Genomic DNA, 20,835 nt, shown 5'->3' with positions numbered 1-20,835 from the left:
ACGCGCACACACACACGGGGGGGGGCACTGGAGGGAGAAGGCACACACACAGGGGGACACTGGAGGGAGAAGGCACACACACAGGGGGACACTGGAGGGAGAAGGCACACACACATGGGGACACTGGAGGGAGAATGCGCACACAGGAGGACATGCACACAGGAGGACACGCACACAGGGGGACATGCACACAGGACACACACATACACAGCACAGGACATGCACACAGGACACTTACACAGCACACAGGGGGACATGCACACAGGAGGACAGGCACACAGGGGGACATGCACACAGGACACATACTTACACAGCACAGGACATGCACACAGGATACTTACACAGCACACCGGGGGACATGCAAACAGGGGGACATGCACACAGGACATGCACACAGGACATGCACACAGCACACAGGGGGACATGCGCACAGGACATGCACACAGCACACAGGGGGACATGCGCACAGGACATGCACACAGCACACAGGGGGACATGCACATAGGGGGACATGCACACAGGGGGACATGCACACAGGACATGCGCACAGCACAGGGGGACATGCGCACAGCACAGGGGGACATGCACACAGGACATGCACACAGGGGGACATGCACACAGCACAGGGGGACATGCACACAGGACATGCACACAGCACAGGGGGACATGCCCACAGCACAGGGGGACATGCCCACAGCACAGGGGGACATGCACACAGGACATGCCCACAGCACAGGGGGACATGCACACAGGACATGCACACAGCACAGGGGGACATGCACACAGGAGGACATGCACACAGCACAGGGGGACATGCACACAGGGGGACATGCACACAGCACAGGGGGACATGCACACAGGGGGACATGCACACAGGGGGACATGCACACAGGACACACACTTACACAGCACAGGACATGCACACAGGACACTTACACAGCACACAGGGGGACACGCACACAGCACAGGGGGACATGCACACGGGAGAACATGCACACGGGAGAACATGCACACAGGGGGACATGCACACAGGACACATACTTACACAGCACAGGACATGCACACAGGGGGACATGCACACAGCACAGGGGGACATGCACACAGGGGGACATGCACACAGCACAGGGGGACATGCACACAGGACATGCACACAGCACACAGGGGGACATGCGCACAGGACATGCACACATCACACAGGGGGACATGCACATAGGGGGACATGCACACAGGGGGACATGCACACAGGACATGCGCACAGCACAGGGGGACATGCGCACAGCACAGGGGGACATGCACACAGGACATGCACACAGGGGGACATGCACACAGCACAGGGGGACATGCACACAGGACATGCACACAGCACAGGGGGACATGCCCACAGCACAGGGGGACATGCACACAGGACATGCACACAGCACAGGGGGACATGCACACAGGACATGCACACAGCACAGGGGGACATGCACACAGGGGGACATGCACACAGCACAGGGGGACATGCACACAGGGGGACATGCACACAGGGGCACATGCACACAGGGGGACATGCACACAGGACACACACTTACACAGCACAGGACATGCACACAGGACACTTACACAGCACACAGGGGGACACGCACACAGCACAGGAGGACATGCACACGGGAGAACATGCACACGGGAGAACATGCACACGGGAGAACATGCACACAGGGGGACATGCACATAGGACACATACTTACACAGCACAGGACAGGCACCAGGGGGACATGCACACAGCACAGGGGGACATGCACACAGGGGGACATGCACACAGCACAGGGGGACATGCACACAGGACATGCACACAGCACACAGGACATGCACACAGGGGGACATGCACACAGCACAGGAGGACACTGTGGGATGGAGGGACCTGGGGCCCATGCATCTGTCTGTACCGCGCGCCCCCCCATTGCGTGTGGCGGCCCTGGTGTCTCGGCTTCACTCACCGAGTCACTGGATGCTGAGCCTGAGACACTTCTAACAGCGCGCTGCTCCCCGCCGGCCCCTCCACTCTTCTCGTCGGTCCCAAGTCAGGTGATGTCACGATGCATACAGTACAAGCACCTGGCCTGGGATGGACGGGGGAAGGAGGGGCCGGCGGGGATCAGCGCACAGTTAGCATCTGCATCGCGGCATGTAATTCAGCCGCTGCAAGTGGCCTCTCATATGGCCGAGTCCAGGCCCCTAATGTCCGCGGGCCCTCGGGCGGCGCCCGAGTGAACGACTGGTCAGTCCGCCCCTGCTTGTTACACATAATTGAGTATTGTGCTACGACAGACCACTTTTTGTATTGCAGCTCACTACAAAGCATTGTAATGCTTTGCCATGCAATGTGGTGCACTGCAAAGCACTTCCATTTTGAAGGTGTGTTGCGGTGGCATTCAGAACTGTTACCATATTGAAATGCTGTAAAGAGGGCCTTTAAATACTGTATATCTAAACCTAAAAACAAAAATGTAACAGTGAAAAGCTTTCTAGTTTTAATCTTTTTTTTTCCTTTTAACCACTTAAGGATCGGAAGGATTTACTCGCTTAATGACCAGGTCATTTTATGCGATACGGCACTGCGGCGCTTTAACTGACAATTGTGCAGTCGTGCAATGCTTTACCCAAACAAAATTGATGTACTTTTTTTTCGCACAAATAGAGCTTTCTTTTGGTGGTATTTGATCACCTCTGCGGTTTTTATTTTTTTCGCCGTATACCTACGGTGGTTTGCTGGAATGTGCCGACCTGCCGCCATATAATGATGGCGACTGGTCACAAGTGGTCAAAGTCACCTGATAATCCTGCAAATAACCCAGTGCATGATTAGTTGCGACCATCACATGGTTGTTTTTTAAAAAACAAAAACAAGCTGGAACTCTTCTTTAATGTTTGCTGTTTTCCCCTCTTTTGTATCTACAGTATAGGGAAATCATAAGTGTCACACATGTTCCTCTCCATTATTTGGTAGATTGAGGGGATTACGAGTAGGACTTTAAACAATAAAATAAGGTTCCCCGTGCTTTCTTTTAAGCAAATGATAGAAACACTGAATTCCAAACAAGATCAAGTATTAGTTTGAGAAGTGAACACAGCATCCACATCTAAGGATTGGTAAACTGCAACCTATAAAATATTTGTTTTTGGTTTAGATGTACTTCCAACCTTTCGCTGCCACCAACAAAAGACTTACGTTGGCAGCAACTGGGGTATTTACACAGACTACTGGCAATAGCAGCTAGGAGTGTATGTACACTTGTTAAACCAACTGTTGGCTTTCTGATGGAAGGATTCCGCAACCAAGAATGTCCATGGCAGCTGTTATCAAGTAGAGTAGAGGAAGATTTGTGAACATGCATTTGTTGATCGTCGCTCAGGTGAATGACCAAAAGTGACAAGCATTTTGTCACCTGGTGGTTCAAATTAAGCACAATCAGTGTTTGTTTCACTGCATTGCAATGCATGAGAGAGTGATATAATACACTCCTGATATTTCATTAAAGATAACCTGTCAGGTCTTGTCAGCCCTCTTTGTGACAATAAAGTTACAGAATTATTTTTTTCAAAATGTAAGTTACACATAATCACATATTTTTAAAGCCTCTCCCCCCACCCTTGCACACCTGCACATGCAAATATTAGAGCAGTGATGGCGAACCTTGGCACTCCAGATGTTTTGAAACTACATATCCCATGAAGCTCAACTACACTGCAGAGTGCGTGAGCATCATGGGAAATGTAGTTCCAAAACATCTGGAGTGCCAAGGTTCGCCATCACTGTATTAGAGCAATTGGGAAGGAGGGGTTCCTGCAAACGCAGTCTATCTCCAGATTGACTCCAGCGATGAGGAGGGGGGATAATTATGAGGCCTCTGACTGTACCTGGGTGATAGACATAGTGGAGAAGGAAAGTAAGGAAAAGGCACAATATCACAGAGGTGGAATGCCATCCAAGGGCAGCTTACAGAAAAGTAAAGGGAGCAGGCACATAATAAACAATTTTTTTTATTATTATTATTAAAATATACCTAATCTATTCCTGTAATATAATACCCAAGTGAAATGCTTGCATAATGTACCGCTAAACCTGTTTCTTTGTTCCTATCTTATTTCATCAAATTGTCTTTATTTCTCCCCTATCCCTGCCCTTAATAAGGACAAAGGTCTCTTCCTCGCAACTCTGGCTTTGTGGTTGCAGGGTTTTGCAGATGGGGGCTTATCAAAATCTGTAAGTCCCCTTTAATAATAAAGGGACACTCAGGTACCAGCTCTCCTATGTAAATGAGCAAGGAGTTCCCCCCTACTCAAAAATAAGTAAACAGTAATAAAAGACATACAGACACATGTCAATTGCAATAAATAACTCCTGCTGAAAAAAATCACATCTACAGATGGACACATCAAATCTCGTTGCTGACTAGCACTAATAGGCCTCGCCACTAATATTAGCATTCTCCCAGATGATGTCATTGACTAAATATGGCCAGGGCCATATTTGTTCATTGATATTGCCCAAATTTTCATTGTTATTGCCCAAATTCTTTTGTAACCAATTTTGGTAAGTGATGTCATGCTATCCCTTTGTTTACATTATTATACAGGATTTATTATACAGGATTTACATGGCTAGAGATGACATCACTGGTTGAGAAGGATGTGATGAGATCTGGCACTTGCCACTTCCTTAGCAACAATTTACAGATAGAAAGCTGTCATAGATAGTAGCTGTAGAAATACCACCATTATTAACCACTTTCAGACCGGACCATTTTGCTGGTAAATGACCAGAGGTCTTTTTACAATTTGGCACTGCGCTGCTTTAACTGGTAATTGCGCGGTCATGCAATGTTGTACCCAAACAAAATTTGCGTCCTTTTCTTCCCACAAATAGAGCTTTCTTTTGATGGTATTTGATTGCCTCTGCGATTTTTATTTTTTGCGATATAAACGTAAAAAGACCGCAAATTTTGAAAAAAAATGATATTTTCTACTTTTTGTTATTAGAAAAATCCAATAAACTCAATTTTAGTCATACATTTAGGCCAAAATGTATTCAGCCACATGTCTTTGGTAAAAAAAAAGTCAATAATTGTATATTTATTGGTTTGCGCAAAAGTTGTCACATCTACAAACTAAGGTACGTTTTCTGGAATTTACGCAGCTTTTAGTTTACGACTGCCTATCTCATTTCTTGAGGTGCTAAAATGACAGGGCAGTACAAAACCCCCCCAAATGACCCCATTTTGGAAAGTAGACCCCCTAAGGAAATTGATAAGAGGCATGTTGAGCCCATTGAATATTTTATTTTTTTGCCTCAAGCGATTGAATAATGACAAAAAAAAAATTTTTTTTTTTTTTTTACACAAAGTTGTCACTAAATGATATATTGCTCACACATGCTATGGGCGTATGTGAAATGACACCCCAAAATAAATTCTGCTGCTTCTCCTGAGTACGGGGATACCACATATGTGGGACTTTTTGGGAGCCTAGCCGCGTACAGGGCCCCGAAAACCAAGCACCGCCTTCAGGCTTTCTAAGGGCGTAAATTTTTGATTTCACGCCTCACTACCTATTACAGTTTTGAAGGCCATAAAATGCCAAGATGGCACAAAACCCCCACAAATGACCCCATTTTAGAAAGTAGACACCCCAAGCTATTTGCTGAGAGGCATGTTGAGTCCATGGAATATTTTATATTTTGCCACAAGTTGCGGGAAAATTACAAACTTTTTTTTTTTTTTTTTTTTTTTCACAAAGTTGTCACTAAATGATATATTGCTCATGCATGCCATGGGCATATGTGAAATGACACCCCAAAATAAATTCTGCTGCTTCTCCTGAGTACGGGGATACCACATATGTGGGACTTTTTGGGAGCCTAGCCGCGTACGGGGCCCCGAAAACCAAGCACCGCCTTCAGGCTTTCTAAGGGCGTAATTTTTTGAGTTCACTTCTCACTACCTATTACAGTTTTGAAGGCCATAAAATGCCAAGATGGCACAAAACCCCCACAAATGACCCCATTTTAGAAAGTAGACACCCCAAGCTATTTGCTGAGAGGCATGTTGAGTCCATGGAATATTTTATATTTTGCCACAAGTTGCGGGAAAATTACAAACTTTTTTTTTTTTTTTTTTTTTTTCACAAAGTTGTCACTAAATGATATATTGCTCATGCATGCCATGGGCATATGTGAAATGACACCCCAAAATAAATTCTGCTGCTTCTCCTGAGTACGGGGATACCACATATGTGGGACTTTTTGGGAGCCTAGCCGCGTACGGGGCCCCGAAAACCAAGCACCGCCTTCAGGCTTTCTAAGGGCGTAATTTTTTGAGTTCACTTCTCACTACCTATTACAGTTTTGAAGGCCATAAAATGCCAAGATGGCACAAAACCCCCACAAATGACCCCATTTTAGAAAGTAGACACCCCAAGCTATTTGCTGAGAGGCATGTTGAGTCCATGGAATATTTTATATTTTGCCACAAGTTGCGGGAAAATTACAAACTTTTTTTTTTTTTCACAAAGTTGTCACTAAATGATATATTGCTCACGCATGCCATGGGCATATGTGAAATGACACCCCAAAATAAATTCTGCTGCTTCTCCTGAGTACGGGGATACCACATATGTGGGACTTTTTGGGAGCCTAGCCGCGTACGGGGCCCCAAAAACCAAGCACCGCCTTCAGGCTTTCTAAGGGCGTTACAGTTTTGAAGGCCATAAAATGCCAAGATGGCACAAACCCCCCCCCCCAAATGACCCCATTTTAGAAAGTAGACACCCCTAAATTTAGGGGTACACTAGTGAGACTAGGTAATAAATGGCGGGTGCCCTGAAACTATAAAAAAATAACTAACCAACCAGCGTCACCTGTAACAGTTATATGGTGATCACTGGTGAAAGGGTTAACTAGGGGGCAATCAGGGGGCTTTATGCGGTAGTATATGGGGGTCCCTGGCGCTATAAAAAGCTGCGGCGAACCTAAATACCTACCTGCCTAACTAGCGTCACCTGTGACACTAATACAGCGATCAGAAAAACGATCGCTTATTAGGCTGGGTTCACACTGGAGCGATGCGGGAACGCCACGAATGCGCGGCGGGTTCCCGCATCGCATGCCTCCCGGCGGCAGTTCACACTGCCCTATGCGAACTGCTGGGAGTGTCAGTGAAATGTTAATGACACCCCCAGATCAGTTCGCATATCGCAGTGCGATCTGCAAACTTGGATCGCATGGTGTGAACACCCATGCGATCCGATTCTGCTGCGGACCAAAAAAAGGGTCCCGTGCGAGTTTGCGGCGGGTGCGGCGGGTGCGACACGAATTCAGCCATACTATCTGTATAGCTGAACTCGAATCGCACAGAGATCGGATGTGATTTGCACTGCAGTGCGGTGCGAATCACATCCGTTCTCATAAACCGCTGCAATGTGAACCCAGCCTTAGTGACACTGGCGACGGGGGGTGATCACGGGGTTAAACCTTTATTGGGGGGGTTAGGGGGGTACCTTAGAACTAAAGGGGGCTAACCCTAACTGCCCTAACAGTTATTAGTCACAAATGACACCTGCCGGGTGATCAGGGGGTTAAACCTTTATTAGGTAATAAATGGCGGGTGCCCTGAAACTATAAAAAAATAACTAACCAACCAGCGTCACCTGTAACAGTTATATGGTGATCACTGGTGAAAGGGTTAACTAGGGGGCAATCAGGGGGCTTTATGCGGTAGTATATGGGGGTCCCTAGCGCTATAAAAAGCTGCGGCGAACCTAAATACCTACCTGCCTAACTAGCGTCACCTGTGACACTAATACGGCGATCAGAAAAATGATCGCTTATTAGGCTGGGTTCACACTGGAGCGATGCGGAAACGCCGCGAATCCGCGGCGGGTTCCCGCATCGCATGCCTCCCGGCGGCAGTTCACACTGCCCTATGCGAACTGCTGGGAGTGTCAGTGAAATGTTACTGACACCCCCAGATCAGTTCGCATATCGCAGTGCGATCTGCAAACTCGGATCGCATGGTGTGAACACCCATGCGATCCGATTCTGCTGCGGGCCAAAAAAAGGGTCCCGTGCGAATTTGCGGCGGGTGCGGCGGGTGTGGCGGGTGCGGCGGGTGCGGCGAATGGCTGAACTCGAATCGCACAGAGATCGGATGTGATTTGCACTGCAGTGCGGTGCGAATCACATTCGTTCTCATAAACCGCTGCAATGTGAACCCAGCCTTAGTGACACTGGCGACGGGGGGTGATCACGGGGTTAAACCTTTATTGGGGGGGTTAGGGGGGTACATTAGAACTAAAGGGGGCTAACCCTAACTGCCCTAACAGTTATTACAGTCACAAATGACACCAATGCAAAAAAAAAAAAAAAAAAAAAAAAAAATGACATTGGTGTCACTGTGACTGGGGGGCAGGGGTAATTGGGGGGGTGATCGGGGGGTAAAGGGGGGGTGTGAGTGTGCCTGGCATGTTCTACTGTGTGTGGGATGTGTTGGTGCAACTCACTGATCCGCTCTCCTCCGTGTCGGAACGAAAAATACCGACACGGAGGAGAGAATACATCACTTCCTCTCCTGTGTTTACATTACAGGAGAGGAAGTGATGTCACCGGGGATTTCCATTCGTCGGGAGCGATCGCGAGGGGGTGGCCATGAATGAATGGCCGTCCCCTCGTCCGGGATCGCTCCCGAACGAAAACCGACCGCCGCAGGCACCGGGCGGGGGCCCGATCGGGCCCCCGACCCGCGGGAGGCAAATCACGTACATGTATGTGATTATGCCTGCCTGTGCCATTCTGCCGACGTACATCGGCGTGAGGCGGTCGGCAAGTGGTTAATATATAAACTATTAACAGCCAAAGTTCAGTCTGAACAGTGCTGTCCTATGAGTGAAAAATGTGTTGGACAATGGAGGAGATTTACTAAACCTGAAGGGTGCAAACTCGGGTGCAGCTCTGCATGGAAACCAATGAGTTTCTAACTTCAGCTTGTTCTATTTTGCTTTGGCAATAAAACATGGAAACTGAAATGCACCAGATTTTACACCCTCCATTTTTACTAAATAATCCCCATTGTGTCCTCATTTCCTGTGTTTTCCTTGTATTTTTTCTTTACTCATAGGGAACACAGCAACAGAGTAGTATAGGAAAAATAAGTATAAGCTGCAGTTGTGGTTTACATTAAAGTGAACCTGTTTCTTTGCTCTGCATGGGTCTTACAAAGGTTTAATTAAAGTGGCAGTAAACTCCTCTGGATAGCTCAGCTGCATTAAAATTACTATAATATGACTTACAATTAGGCTCGGTTCACACAGGGGCGACTCAGATCCGACTTCAGGTCGCCCCTAGGCGTCTCAGGTCGGACAACATTTAAAAATCAATGTAAGTGAATGAGAGCCGTCTTAATGCACGCTACTGAAGTCGCTCCGACTTCAAAAGAAGTTCCTGTACTACTTCAATCCGACTCGTAGGTGACTTGTACCCATTGATTTCAATGGAAGTCGCCTCCAAGTCGGATCTCTGTCTATACGGAGGCGACTTTGACAGAATTATTAGCTCTGAAGGGGGAACTCCACACCAAATTTATGAAAAAATGTTGGCGTGGGTTCCCCCTCCGAGAGCATACCAGGCCCTTAGGTCTGGTATGGATTCCAAGGGGAACCCCCTACGCCGAAAAAACGGTGTGGGGGTTCCCCCAGATCCATACCAGACCCTTATCCGAGCACGCTACCCGGCCGGCCAGGAAAGGGGGTGGGACGAGCGGGCGCCACCCCTCCTGAGCCGTACCAGGCCACGTGCCCTCAACATGGGGGGGTGCCTTGGGGGAGGGGGGGCGTGCGGCCCCCCACCCCAAAGCACCTTGTCCCCATGTTGATGAAGACAAGGGCCTCTTCCCGACAACCCTGGCCGTTGGTTGTCGGGGTCTGCGGGCGGGGGGCTTATCGGAATCCGGGAGCCCCCTTTAATAAGGGGGCCCCCGGATACTGGCCCCCCACCCTATGTGAATGAGTATGGGGCACAATGTACCTCTACCCATTCACCTGTAAAATAATGTACAAAAAAAAACACAACACACAAGATAAAATAGTTTATTGCACAGCTCCGGGGGTCTTCCGTCTTCGGGTGTCTTCTCGCCGGACTTCTCCGCTATCTTCTTGTAGCTCTTTTGCTAGCAGAGGAGCCCGGCTTTCTTCCTGGCCGCTACCCTCTTCTTCCGACTTCGGGGGTCTTGTCCCCCTCTTCGGTTCTTCTGCCGGGCCACCGCGCCTTCTTATAGCTCTTTTACAGGCGGTCTTCTGTCGCCGTCACCGCTGCCGCCTTCCGTTCTTCTTCTTCTTCTTCTCCTAGAGATGTTGACTCGACGTTCTCTCCGGCCGCAATGCCAGGGACGCTCTGTGCGGCGACTTATATAGAGACAAGGGGCAGGGTCATCGGTTGATGTCACATGGGTTGATGTCACATGGTGACCCCGCCCCTTACAATGTCACAGTCCTAGAGGATGATGGGACTGTCGCCATGTGACATCAACCCATGTGACATCAACCCATGTGACATCAACCGATGACCCCGCCCCTTGTCCTTATATAAGTCGCCGCGCAGCGCGTCCCTGGCATTGCGGCCAGAGAGAGAGCGTCGAGTCAACATCTCCAGGAGAAGAAGAAGAAGAAGAAGAAGAACGGAAGGTGGTGGTGGCGACGGTGACGGAAGATCGGGCCACCGCCTGTAAAAGAGCTATAAGAAGGCGCGGTGGCTCGGCAGAAGAACCGAAGAGGGGGACAAGACCCCCAAAGTCGGAAGAAGAGGGCGGCGGCGAGGAAGAAACCCGGACTCCTCCGCTAGCAAAAGAGCTAGAAGAAGATAGCGGAGGAGTCCGGCGAGAAGACCCCCGGAGCTGTGCAATAAACTATTTTATCTTGTGTGTTGTGTTTTTTTTTGTACTTTATTTTACAGGTGAATGGGTAGGGGTACATTGTACCCCATACTCATTCACATAGGGTGGGGGGCCGGTATCCGGGGGCCCCCTTATTAAAGGGGCTCCCGGATTCCGATAAGCCCCCCGCCCGCAGACCCTGACAACCAACGGCCAGGGTTGTCGGGAAGAGGCCCTTGTCCTCATCAACATGGGGACAATGTGCTTTGGGGTGGGGGGGGCCGCACGCCCCCCTCCCCCAAGGCACCCCCCATGTTGAGGGCACGCGGCCTGGTACGGCTCAGGAGGGGGGGGCGCCCGCTCGTCCCCACCTCTTTCCTGGCTGGCCGGGTAGCGTGCTCGGATAAGGGTCTGGTATGGATCTGGGGGGGACCCCCACGCCGTTTTTTCGGCGTAGGGGGTTCCCCTTGGAATCCATACCAGACCTAAGGGCTTGGTATGCTCTCGGAGGGGGAACCCATGCCAATTTTTTTTCATAAATTTGGCGTGGAGTTCCCCCTTCAGAGCTCATTCTCTGATTGGCCACGGCAAAAGTCGCTTGGCCTGGGCAAGTCGTCTCCAAGTTGCCTCACAAAGTCGTCCTGAAGTCGTGTCGCCCCTGTGTGAACCGTGCCTTAGGCACCTTTTAAAGTTTTTCAAGGTGTGCCATTTTGGAGATATTACCCTCCCGTTCTTTCGATAAAATCACTTGGGCATGCGCCGTCAATCTGTAGAGTTGCGTGCCATGTTTATGTCAGCATTACTCCTCAGTATTACAATGTAATACCATGAGAGTGCTGGCTGTCATCAGTTCAGGCTTAGTTTTATATTATCATGCATGCACAAGATTAATGCAGTGACACATGAAAAGGGCAGATTGGTGAAGACAGTGGAGGTGTCTGAAAATATGATGCCAGCTTGGGATGGAATGGATTACAATGATAAAAAGGTGCATAAATTGTAAGAATTTTATGATGCTCCAGCTTGCCCCTATGTGTTTAAAGTGGTAGTGAACTCAACTAATTTTATCAAAGCATTATAATAGAATTCAATCCCCTTTTAAACTTAACATAACACCTTACCCCCTAACTTTTAAGCTCAACCCTAGCCCTAAGACTGGTCATGCATGTTCAATTGTCTTGTACAATTTTGCTTTAGATTTACCAAAAACAATGTAATATGAGGTCAAAACTAAACCACGTTCAATTGTATCCAATTAGGCAGGCCCTTGTACTACCTAGTTTAAGGTAAATCTAAAGGAAAATTGTACAAGAGAATTGAACATGTATGGCCACCCTAAAGGTCTGTACACACGATCAGACTTTTTGATAACAAACCTGCAAATTAACTGTTTTAAGGCAACATCCGACCATGTGTACACTCCATCGAACAAACTTTTTTGGTTTTCATCTGACTTTTGTTGGCTGTGCGAACGGACAAACTTTTTGACAACATAAGTCTGATGGAGCAAAGTCCGATCGTGTGTACACAAAACCATCAGACTTTTGAACAAAGTACAAACACGCATGCTCAGAACCAATGCAAAAGATCAGACAACAATACAGAAGTTGACCAAAGGGTGGCGTCAGAGTAATTGAACGTCCTTGTTTGAAGTGTCGTCAGTACATTGAAACGTCCCTACGTTTGTGTTTGTTACCTAAAATGTCCGATCATGTGTATGCAATACAAATTTACGGTCAACGCCCTTTGTACAAAAGTCCACGGGAAAGTTTGTACAAAGCCTGATGGTGTGTATGAGGCTTAAGACACCATTGACACCTTTCCAGTCAGCTGTGGCTTGTTACCACACACACCACAACAGGCCAGAAAATGCACCTGCTCTTTTTTTCTTGATGTAGCACACCACAACACAAAGTTGTGCATTACTATGTTTGTGCAGTGCGCTGCAACACAGGTGCATTCGTTTAGTATGTTGGAGTGCCAGTTTTGATTATCACGGAACTTTAACCCAATTTAAATCCGCAACATTCAAAGACAAAAGTTTTATTATAAATGTAATGTTTAATATATTTGCACCCAGAATATCTGTGTCCAATAGTAATGCTGATAATACATTTGTTTCTTAAAGTGCATCTAAAACCAAAACTTCTTTACATTTTGTATAGCACGGTGAAGGGGTTAGAGCCTGTTGGTTATATATTGCTGGGGAGAGTCGCCCTGCCTATTTGTCCTGGTGACCATGATCATTTTGACTTAAGGTAGGGAAGAATTCAAAATTTGACTTGTCACTTTCTGTTCGATCCACATGAATGGAAGAGAGATTTCCCTAGTTGCACACAGATGACTAAAAAAAAAACTGACAGGAATTTTAATAACTTGCTACCAAAAGGGAAAGAAAAAAAAGTTTTGACTTTAAATTCCTATTACAGTACTGTCCCTTGCTCCTGTATCCTTTGCTGTTTCCCTCAGACTGCTGAGTCATCACCCTGTCTCGTAAAACCTGCCATGCAGGAATCTTTATGCTCCCATGGTATGTGCAGAAGATAGCATAAATATAGTTTTATTAAAAAAGGACATAATGCAGCATCCCAACTTTGGATACAACAACAATATGTAATCAGTGGCAACATTTAAACATTTTTTTCAGCCACATGGTTATGTAATAAAGCTGTTTTAAATACAATATATATTTATACAAAAAAAAATACAAAAGTAACTGTTTATATGAATTATCGGTTTTTTATCTGGTGTAAAAAATCCTTGTTTGTAAAGCCTCATGCACACGAGACGCAGTTAAACGCGCGTTTAGATGCAGTTGGACAGTTTTTTCAACTGCACCTGAACTCATTCAATGTTATCCTATGTGTCCATGCACACAGTCTCGTTTTTTTCCGTTTATATGCAGTTGCGTTTAATCTCGTTTTTCCAGAAGCAAAAAAATGCGTTCAGAAACAAAAATTTCTGCGTTTCAGACGCAAAACGCGGCAAAACGCGGTAAAACGCGGCAAAACGCCGCTACCGCGTTTAGCCGCGTTTGCGTTTATATGCGTTTTTAAAGGTGACCTTTTTTTTTACATTAAAAATCTCAAAAATGATTGCAAATGATGAAAAACCATTAGAAAAATATTTTAAACAATTGCAATTGCAAGTGGACAATCCACAACTTGTGGCAAGTGACGTGGCAAGTGGACAATCCACAACTTGTGGCAAGTGACATGGCAGGTGGCAAGTGATGTGGCAAGTGGACAATCCACAACTTGTGGCAAGTGAGGTGGCAGGTGAAGTGGCAAGTGACGTGGAAAGTGGACAATAGACAACTTGTGGCAGGTGACGTGGCAAGTGACCTGGCAGGTGACGCGGCAAGTGACTTGGCAGGTGACGTGGCAAGTGGAAAATCAACAACGTGTGGCAGGTGACTGGCATGTGACGTGGCAAGTGGACAATAGACAACTTGTGGCAGGTGACGTGGCAAGTGACCTGGCAGGTGACGCGGCAAGTGACTTGGCAGGTGACGTGGCAAGTGGAAAATCAACAACTTGTGGCAGGTGACTGGCATGTGACGTGGCAAGTGGACAATCCATAACTTGTGGCAGGTGACGTGGCAAGTGACGTGGCAAGTGGACAATCCACTTGTGGCAGGGGACGTGGCAAGTGACGTGGCAAGTGACGTGGCAAGTGGACAATCCACTTGTGGAAAGTGATGTGGCAAGTGACGTGGCGAGTGGACAATCCACAACTTGTGTCAGGTGACGTGGCAAGTGGACAATCCACAACTTGTGGCAGGTGATGGGGTAAGTGATGTGGCAAGTGGACAATCCACTTGTGGCAGGGGATGTGGCAAGTGACGTGGCGAGTGGACAATCCACAACTTGTGTCAGGTGACGTGGCAAGTGGACAATCCACAACTTGTGGCAGGTGATGTGGCAAGTGATGTGTCAAGTGGACAATCCACTTGTGGCAGGTGACGTGGCAGGGGACGTGGCAAGGGACGTGGCAAGGGACGTGGCAAGTGGACAATCCACAACTTGTGGCAGGTGATGTGGCTGGTGACGTGGCAAGTGGACAATCCACATCTTGTGGCAGGTGACGTGGCAGGTGACGTGGAAAGTGGTGTGGCAAGTGGACAATCCACAACTTGTGGCAGGTGATGTGGCTGGTGACGTGGTAAGTGGACAATCCACAACTTGTGGCAGATGGCATGGCAGGTGACGTGGAAAGTGGACAATCCACATCTTGTGGCAAGTGACGTGGCAGGTGATGTGGCAAGTGACGTGGCAAGTGGACAATCCACAACTTGTGGCAGGTGATGTGGCAAGTGATGTGGCAGGTGATGTGACAAGTGGACAATCCACATCTTGTGGCAAGTGACGTGGCAGCTGACGTGGCAAGTGACGTGGCAGGTGACGTGGCAAGTGACATGGCAAGTGGACAATCCACATCTCGTGGCAAGTGACGTGGCAGGTGATGTGGCAAGTGACGTGGCAAGTGGACAATCCACAACTTGTGGCAGGTGACGTGGCAGGTGATGTGGCAAGTGACGTGGCAGCTGACGTGGCAAGTGGACAATCCAAAACTTGTGGCAGGTGACGTGGCAAGTGACGTGGCAGGTGACGTGGCAAGTGATGTGGCAAGTGGACAATCCACAGCTTGTGGCAAGTGACGTGGCAAGTGGACAATCCACAACTTGTGGCAGGTGACGTGGCAGGTGATGTGGCAAGTGACGTGGCAGCTGACGTGGCAAGTGGACAATCCAAAACTTGTGGCAGGTGACGTGGCAAGTGACATGGCAGGTGACGTGGCAAGTGATGTGGCAAGTGGACAATCCACAGCTTGTGGCAAGTGACGTGGCAAGTGGACAATCCACAACTTGTGGCAGGTGACGTGGCAGGTGACGTGGCAAGTGAACAATCCACAACTTGTGGCAGGTGACGTGGCAAGTGACGTGGCAGGTGAAGTGGCAAGTGACGCGGCAAGTAGACAATCCACAACTTGTGGCAGGTGATGTGGCAAGTGACGTGGCAGGTGATGTGGCAAGTCACGTGGCAAGTGGACAATCCACAACTTGTGGCAGGTGATGTGGCTGGTGACGTGTCAAGTGGACAATCCACAGCTTGTGGCAGGTGGCATGGCAGATGACGTGGAAAGTGGACAATCCACATCTCGTGGCAAGTGACGTGACAGCTGACGTGGCAAGTGACGTGGCAAGTGGACAATCCAAAACTTGTGGCAGGTGACGTGGCAAGTGATGTGGCAGGTGACGTGGCAAGTGATGTGGCAAGTGGACAATCCACAGCTTGTGGCAAGTGACGTGGCAAGTGGACAATCCACAACTTGTGGCAGGTGACGTGGCAAGTGACGTGGCAGGTGATGTGGCAAGTGACGCGGCAAGTAGACAATCCACAACTTGTGGCAGGTGATGTGGCTGGTGACGTGGCAAGTGGACAATCCACAGCTTGTGGCAGGTGGCATGGCAGATGACGTGGAAAGTGGACAATCCACATCTCGTGGCAAGTGACGTGGCAGGTGATGTGGCAAGTGACGTGGCAAGTGGACAATCCACAATTTGTGGCAGGTGACGTGGCAGGTGATGTGGCAAGTGGACAATCCCCAACTTGTGGCAAGTGACGTGGCAAGTGGACAATCCACAACTTGTGGCAGGTGCCGTGGCAAGTGACACGGCAAATGCAAGTGTACAACTGCTCTCTATGCTGCTGCTGCTCACTCTGATCAAAATAGCAGAAATAGTTAAAAAAAATGCTTTGAGAGCTTGGGGAGGGTCTACATGATGTTATCTTTATAAACGCGTCTAAACGCGTCTAAACGCGACATGCAAACGCGGCAAAACGCGCGTTTCTAAACGCGCGTTTCAGCTTTTTTTTAACAGAGGTTTCATCTGCGTCTCGTGTGCATGAGGCCTAAGAAGATTTTAAAAACTCATCTTTATTTCTGTTCTGTGGTGTTCTGGTATGTGGGATAATATTTTTTTTATTTGCATTTTTTAAGCTTTTTTTGTAAAGGGACTAGTCATTTTTTTCTTCATGTTATCAGTGATATTTGGAACCCTTCATTCTATCATTGGTATCAGTGACCCTCTATGTTATCAGTATTGTCTGGAACCCTGTGTGTTTATGAGTGGTATCTAGAAGCCTGAATTTTAGGGCGTCTGGGGTCCTGCATAGTATCAGTGAAATCTTGGACCCTGCATGTAATCATTGCCATTTGAGACCCTCTGTGTTATTGGTGGTATCTGGGATCCTTTATGTAATCAGTGGTATTTAGGACCCTTTATGTTATCAGTGGTATCTGGTACCCTTTCTGTTATCACTGATATCTGGGACCCTGCATATTTCCAGTGATTTCTGGGACCTATATCTAGGACCCTCTATATTATCAGTTGTATTGGGGACCTGTATCCTCCAAACCCTCTTGTTATTAGTGGTAGCTACAATCCTGCATGTTATTGGTGGTATCTGGGACACTCTATCAGTTGTCACGTTATTATGTTATTGGATCTCTCCTATTCATGATTCACCATTATATAATATATTATTATTATTATTAACCACTTGCTTACTGGGCACTTAACCACTTGCCGCCCGCCATATAGGCAAATGACGGCGGCAAAGTGGTTTCATAATCCTGACCGGACGTCATATGACGTGATCAGGATTATTAGCCACTGCGCGCCCCCGGGGGCGCGCATCGCGGCGATCGTTGTTGCGGGGTGTCAGTCTGACACCCGGCAACTACGATCTCGGTAAAGAGTCTCCGACGGAGACTCTTTACCACGTGATCAGCCGTGTCCAATCACGGCTGATCACAGTGTAAATGGGAAGAGCCGGTGATCGGCTTTCCCTCATTCGCGTCTGTCAGACGCGAGTAGAGGAGAGCCGATCGGCTGCTCCTCTGACAGGGGGGGTCTGTGCTGATCGATTATCAGCACAGCCCCCCCGAGGATGCCCACACTGGACCACCAGGGACGCCACCAGACCACCAGGGAAAAGGTAATCCCCCCTAGACCACCAGGGATGCCAGTCAGCACAATGGGTGCCAATCAGTGCCCATAATGGATGCCAATCAGTGCCCACAATGGGCATCACTGATTGGCATGCATTATTGTTTGGCACTGATTGGCATCCATTACTATAGTATAACACCAATGCCGCCTATGAGTGCCCACCTGTGCCGCCTATGAGTGCCCACCTGTGCCGCCTATGAGTGCCCACCTGTGCCGCCTATCAGTGCCCACCTGTGCCGCCTATCCATGCCCATCCATGCCCATCTGTGCCGCCTATCCATGCCCATCTGTGCCGCCTATCCATGCCCATCTGTGCCGCCCATCCGTGCCAGCTATCAGTGCCAATTTGTGCCACCTATCAGTGTCCGTCCGTGTCGCCCATCCGTGTCACCCATCAGTGCCGCCTATCAGTGCCGCCTATCAGTGCCACATTGGTGCCCATCAGTGCCGCATTATCAATGCCCATCAGTGTAGCCCCATCAGTGCCCATCAGTGAAGGAGAAAACGTACTTATTTACAAAGTTTTGAAACTGAAACAAAAAAAAACATTTATTTTTTCAAAATTTTCGGTATTTTTTTATTTGTAGCGCAAAAAATAAAAACCGTAGAGGTGATCAAATACCACCAAAAGAAAGCTCTATTTCTAGTGGATATTATTTGGTCTTTGTGAAAGTTAGAGAGTCTACAAGCTGTGGTGCGAATCGCACAAAATTGATCACATCTGATGTGCTGGTGGTCGATCTCACTTCTTGTGACCCGAACAAGTCAGGAAAGTACAAATACCCCCCAAATGACCCCTTTTTGGAAAGTAGACATTTCAAGGTATTTAGTAAGAGGCATGGTGAGCTTTTTGATGTTGTCATTTTTTTCCCACAATTCTTTGCAAAATTAAGATTTTTCATTTTTTTTTCACAAAATTGTTATTGTAATAGGTTATTTCTCTCACATGGCATGTGTATACCACAAATGACACCCCCCAAAAAATTATGCTACTCCTCCTGAGTATTACAATACCACATGTGTGGGACTTTTTCACAGCCTGGCCACATAGAGAGGCCCGACATGCAGGGAGCTCCATCACATGTTCTAGGAGCATAAATTACACATCTAACTTGTTGACTACCTATTACACTTTTGAAGGCCCTGGAGCACCAGGACAATGACTGGTGACACTGATGACAGATGGCACTGATACGTGGCATTGATGACACTTATACGTGGCACTGATGACACGTGGCACTGATGACAGATGGCACTAATATGTGGCACTGATGACAGATGGCACTTATACGTGGCACTGAACACACGTGGCACTTATGCGTGGCACTGATGACATGTGGCACTAATACGTGGCACTGAAGACACGTGGAACTAATACGTGGCACTGATGACAGATGGCACTAATACGTGGCACTAATACGTGCCACCGATGACAGATGGCACTAATACGTGGCACCGATGATGCGTGACACTGATGACAGATGGCACTGATAAGTGGCATTGATGACACGTGACACTGACAACAGATGGCACGTGACACTGACAGGTGGCACTGATGACAAATGGCACTGATACGTGGCACTGACAGATGGCACTAATATGTGGCACTGATGACAGATGGCACTATGTGGCACTGATGACACGTGGCACTGATGGCAGATGGCACTTATACGTGGCACTGATGACAGATGGCACTGGGGACAAATGGCACTGACAACAGGTGGCACTGGGGACAGATAGCACTAACAGGTGGCACTGGGGGCAGATAGCACTGGGGTGGATGGCACTGGGGCGGATGGCACTGGGGTGGATGGCACTGGGGCAGGATGGCACTGGAGCAGGATAGCACTGGGGGAGGATGGCACTGGGGGAGGATGGCGCTTTTTTAAACTTTTTTTTTTTACACTCACGGCCGCTGCAGCCGTTCATCTCTCCCTCCTCACATGCTGTCTGTGTGAGGAGGGAGAGCGGCGCTGGGAGATGATCTCATATGTTTACATATGAGATCATCTCCCATTGGACACGCCGATCGCGCTGTAAACAGCCGCTGTGATTGTCCGTTTACAGCGATCTGTGTTTGCCTGTCTCCGGGGGACACGGCAAACACAGAACTTCCCCGATGCGGGCCTGCGGCGGCGCGCATTGCGGAAGTAAATAACAGGATGTCCAGGGACGGCCTCCCGGACGAAAGCGCCTGCTCTACGGCCGTCATTCGGCTATAGGGCGGGCGCGAGGAGGTTAATAATATTATATCAAATTATATTATAGGAATTCAATATTCCTATTCACGATCTACCATCTACCTCCATGGGTCGGCTTTCAATACCCTCCCTAAGCTGATGACACCCAAATTTATCTCTCTACCCCTCAGATCACTTTCTCAGTCTCCTTATGCATCACTAATTTACTAACAGACATATCAGGCTGGATGTCACACCACTTCCTCAAACTCAATCTATCCAAAACCGAGCTCATAATTTTTCCTTGTCCACCTGCCCCTTCCCTGATCTCTGTCTAGATTGATGGCACAACTATCAGCCCATCCCTGCATGCCAAGCTTCTAGGTGTAATTCTGGACTCTGAAATATCCATTCGCCCCATGCCCAATCACTGTCCAAATCTTGCCACCTCACTCTCCGCAACATCTCCAAAATGCATCCCTTTCAAACCAATGACACCACAAAGCTCCTAATTCACTCCCTGGTCATCTCCTACCTTGACTACTGCAACTCCCTACTCATTGGCTTATCTTTACAGAGTCTATCCCCCAGTCCGTTATGAATCCTGCTGCCAAGCTTATCCACATTACTAACGCTCAGTGTCTGCTACTCCTTTGTGCCAATCCCTACATTGGTTCCCGTTACCCAGTGAATTAAGTTCAAAATACTAACAACTTACAAAGCCATCTGCAACTGAGCC

This window comes from Lithobates pipiens, unplaced genomic scaffold (genome assembly GCF_037356315.1).
Source record: "Lithobates pipiens isolate NorthernLeopardFrog02 unplaced genomic scaffold, aLitPip1_a1.2 Scaffold_18, whole genome shotgun sequence".
Lineage (NCBI taxonomy): Eukaryota > Metazoa > Chordata > Amphibia > Anura > Ranidae > Lithobates > Lithobates pipiens.
This window is presented reverse-complemented; position numbering follows the sequence as displayed.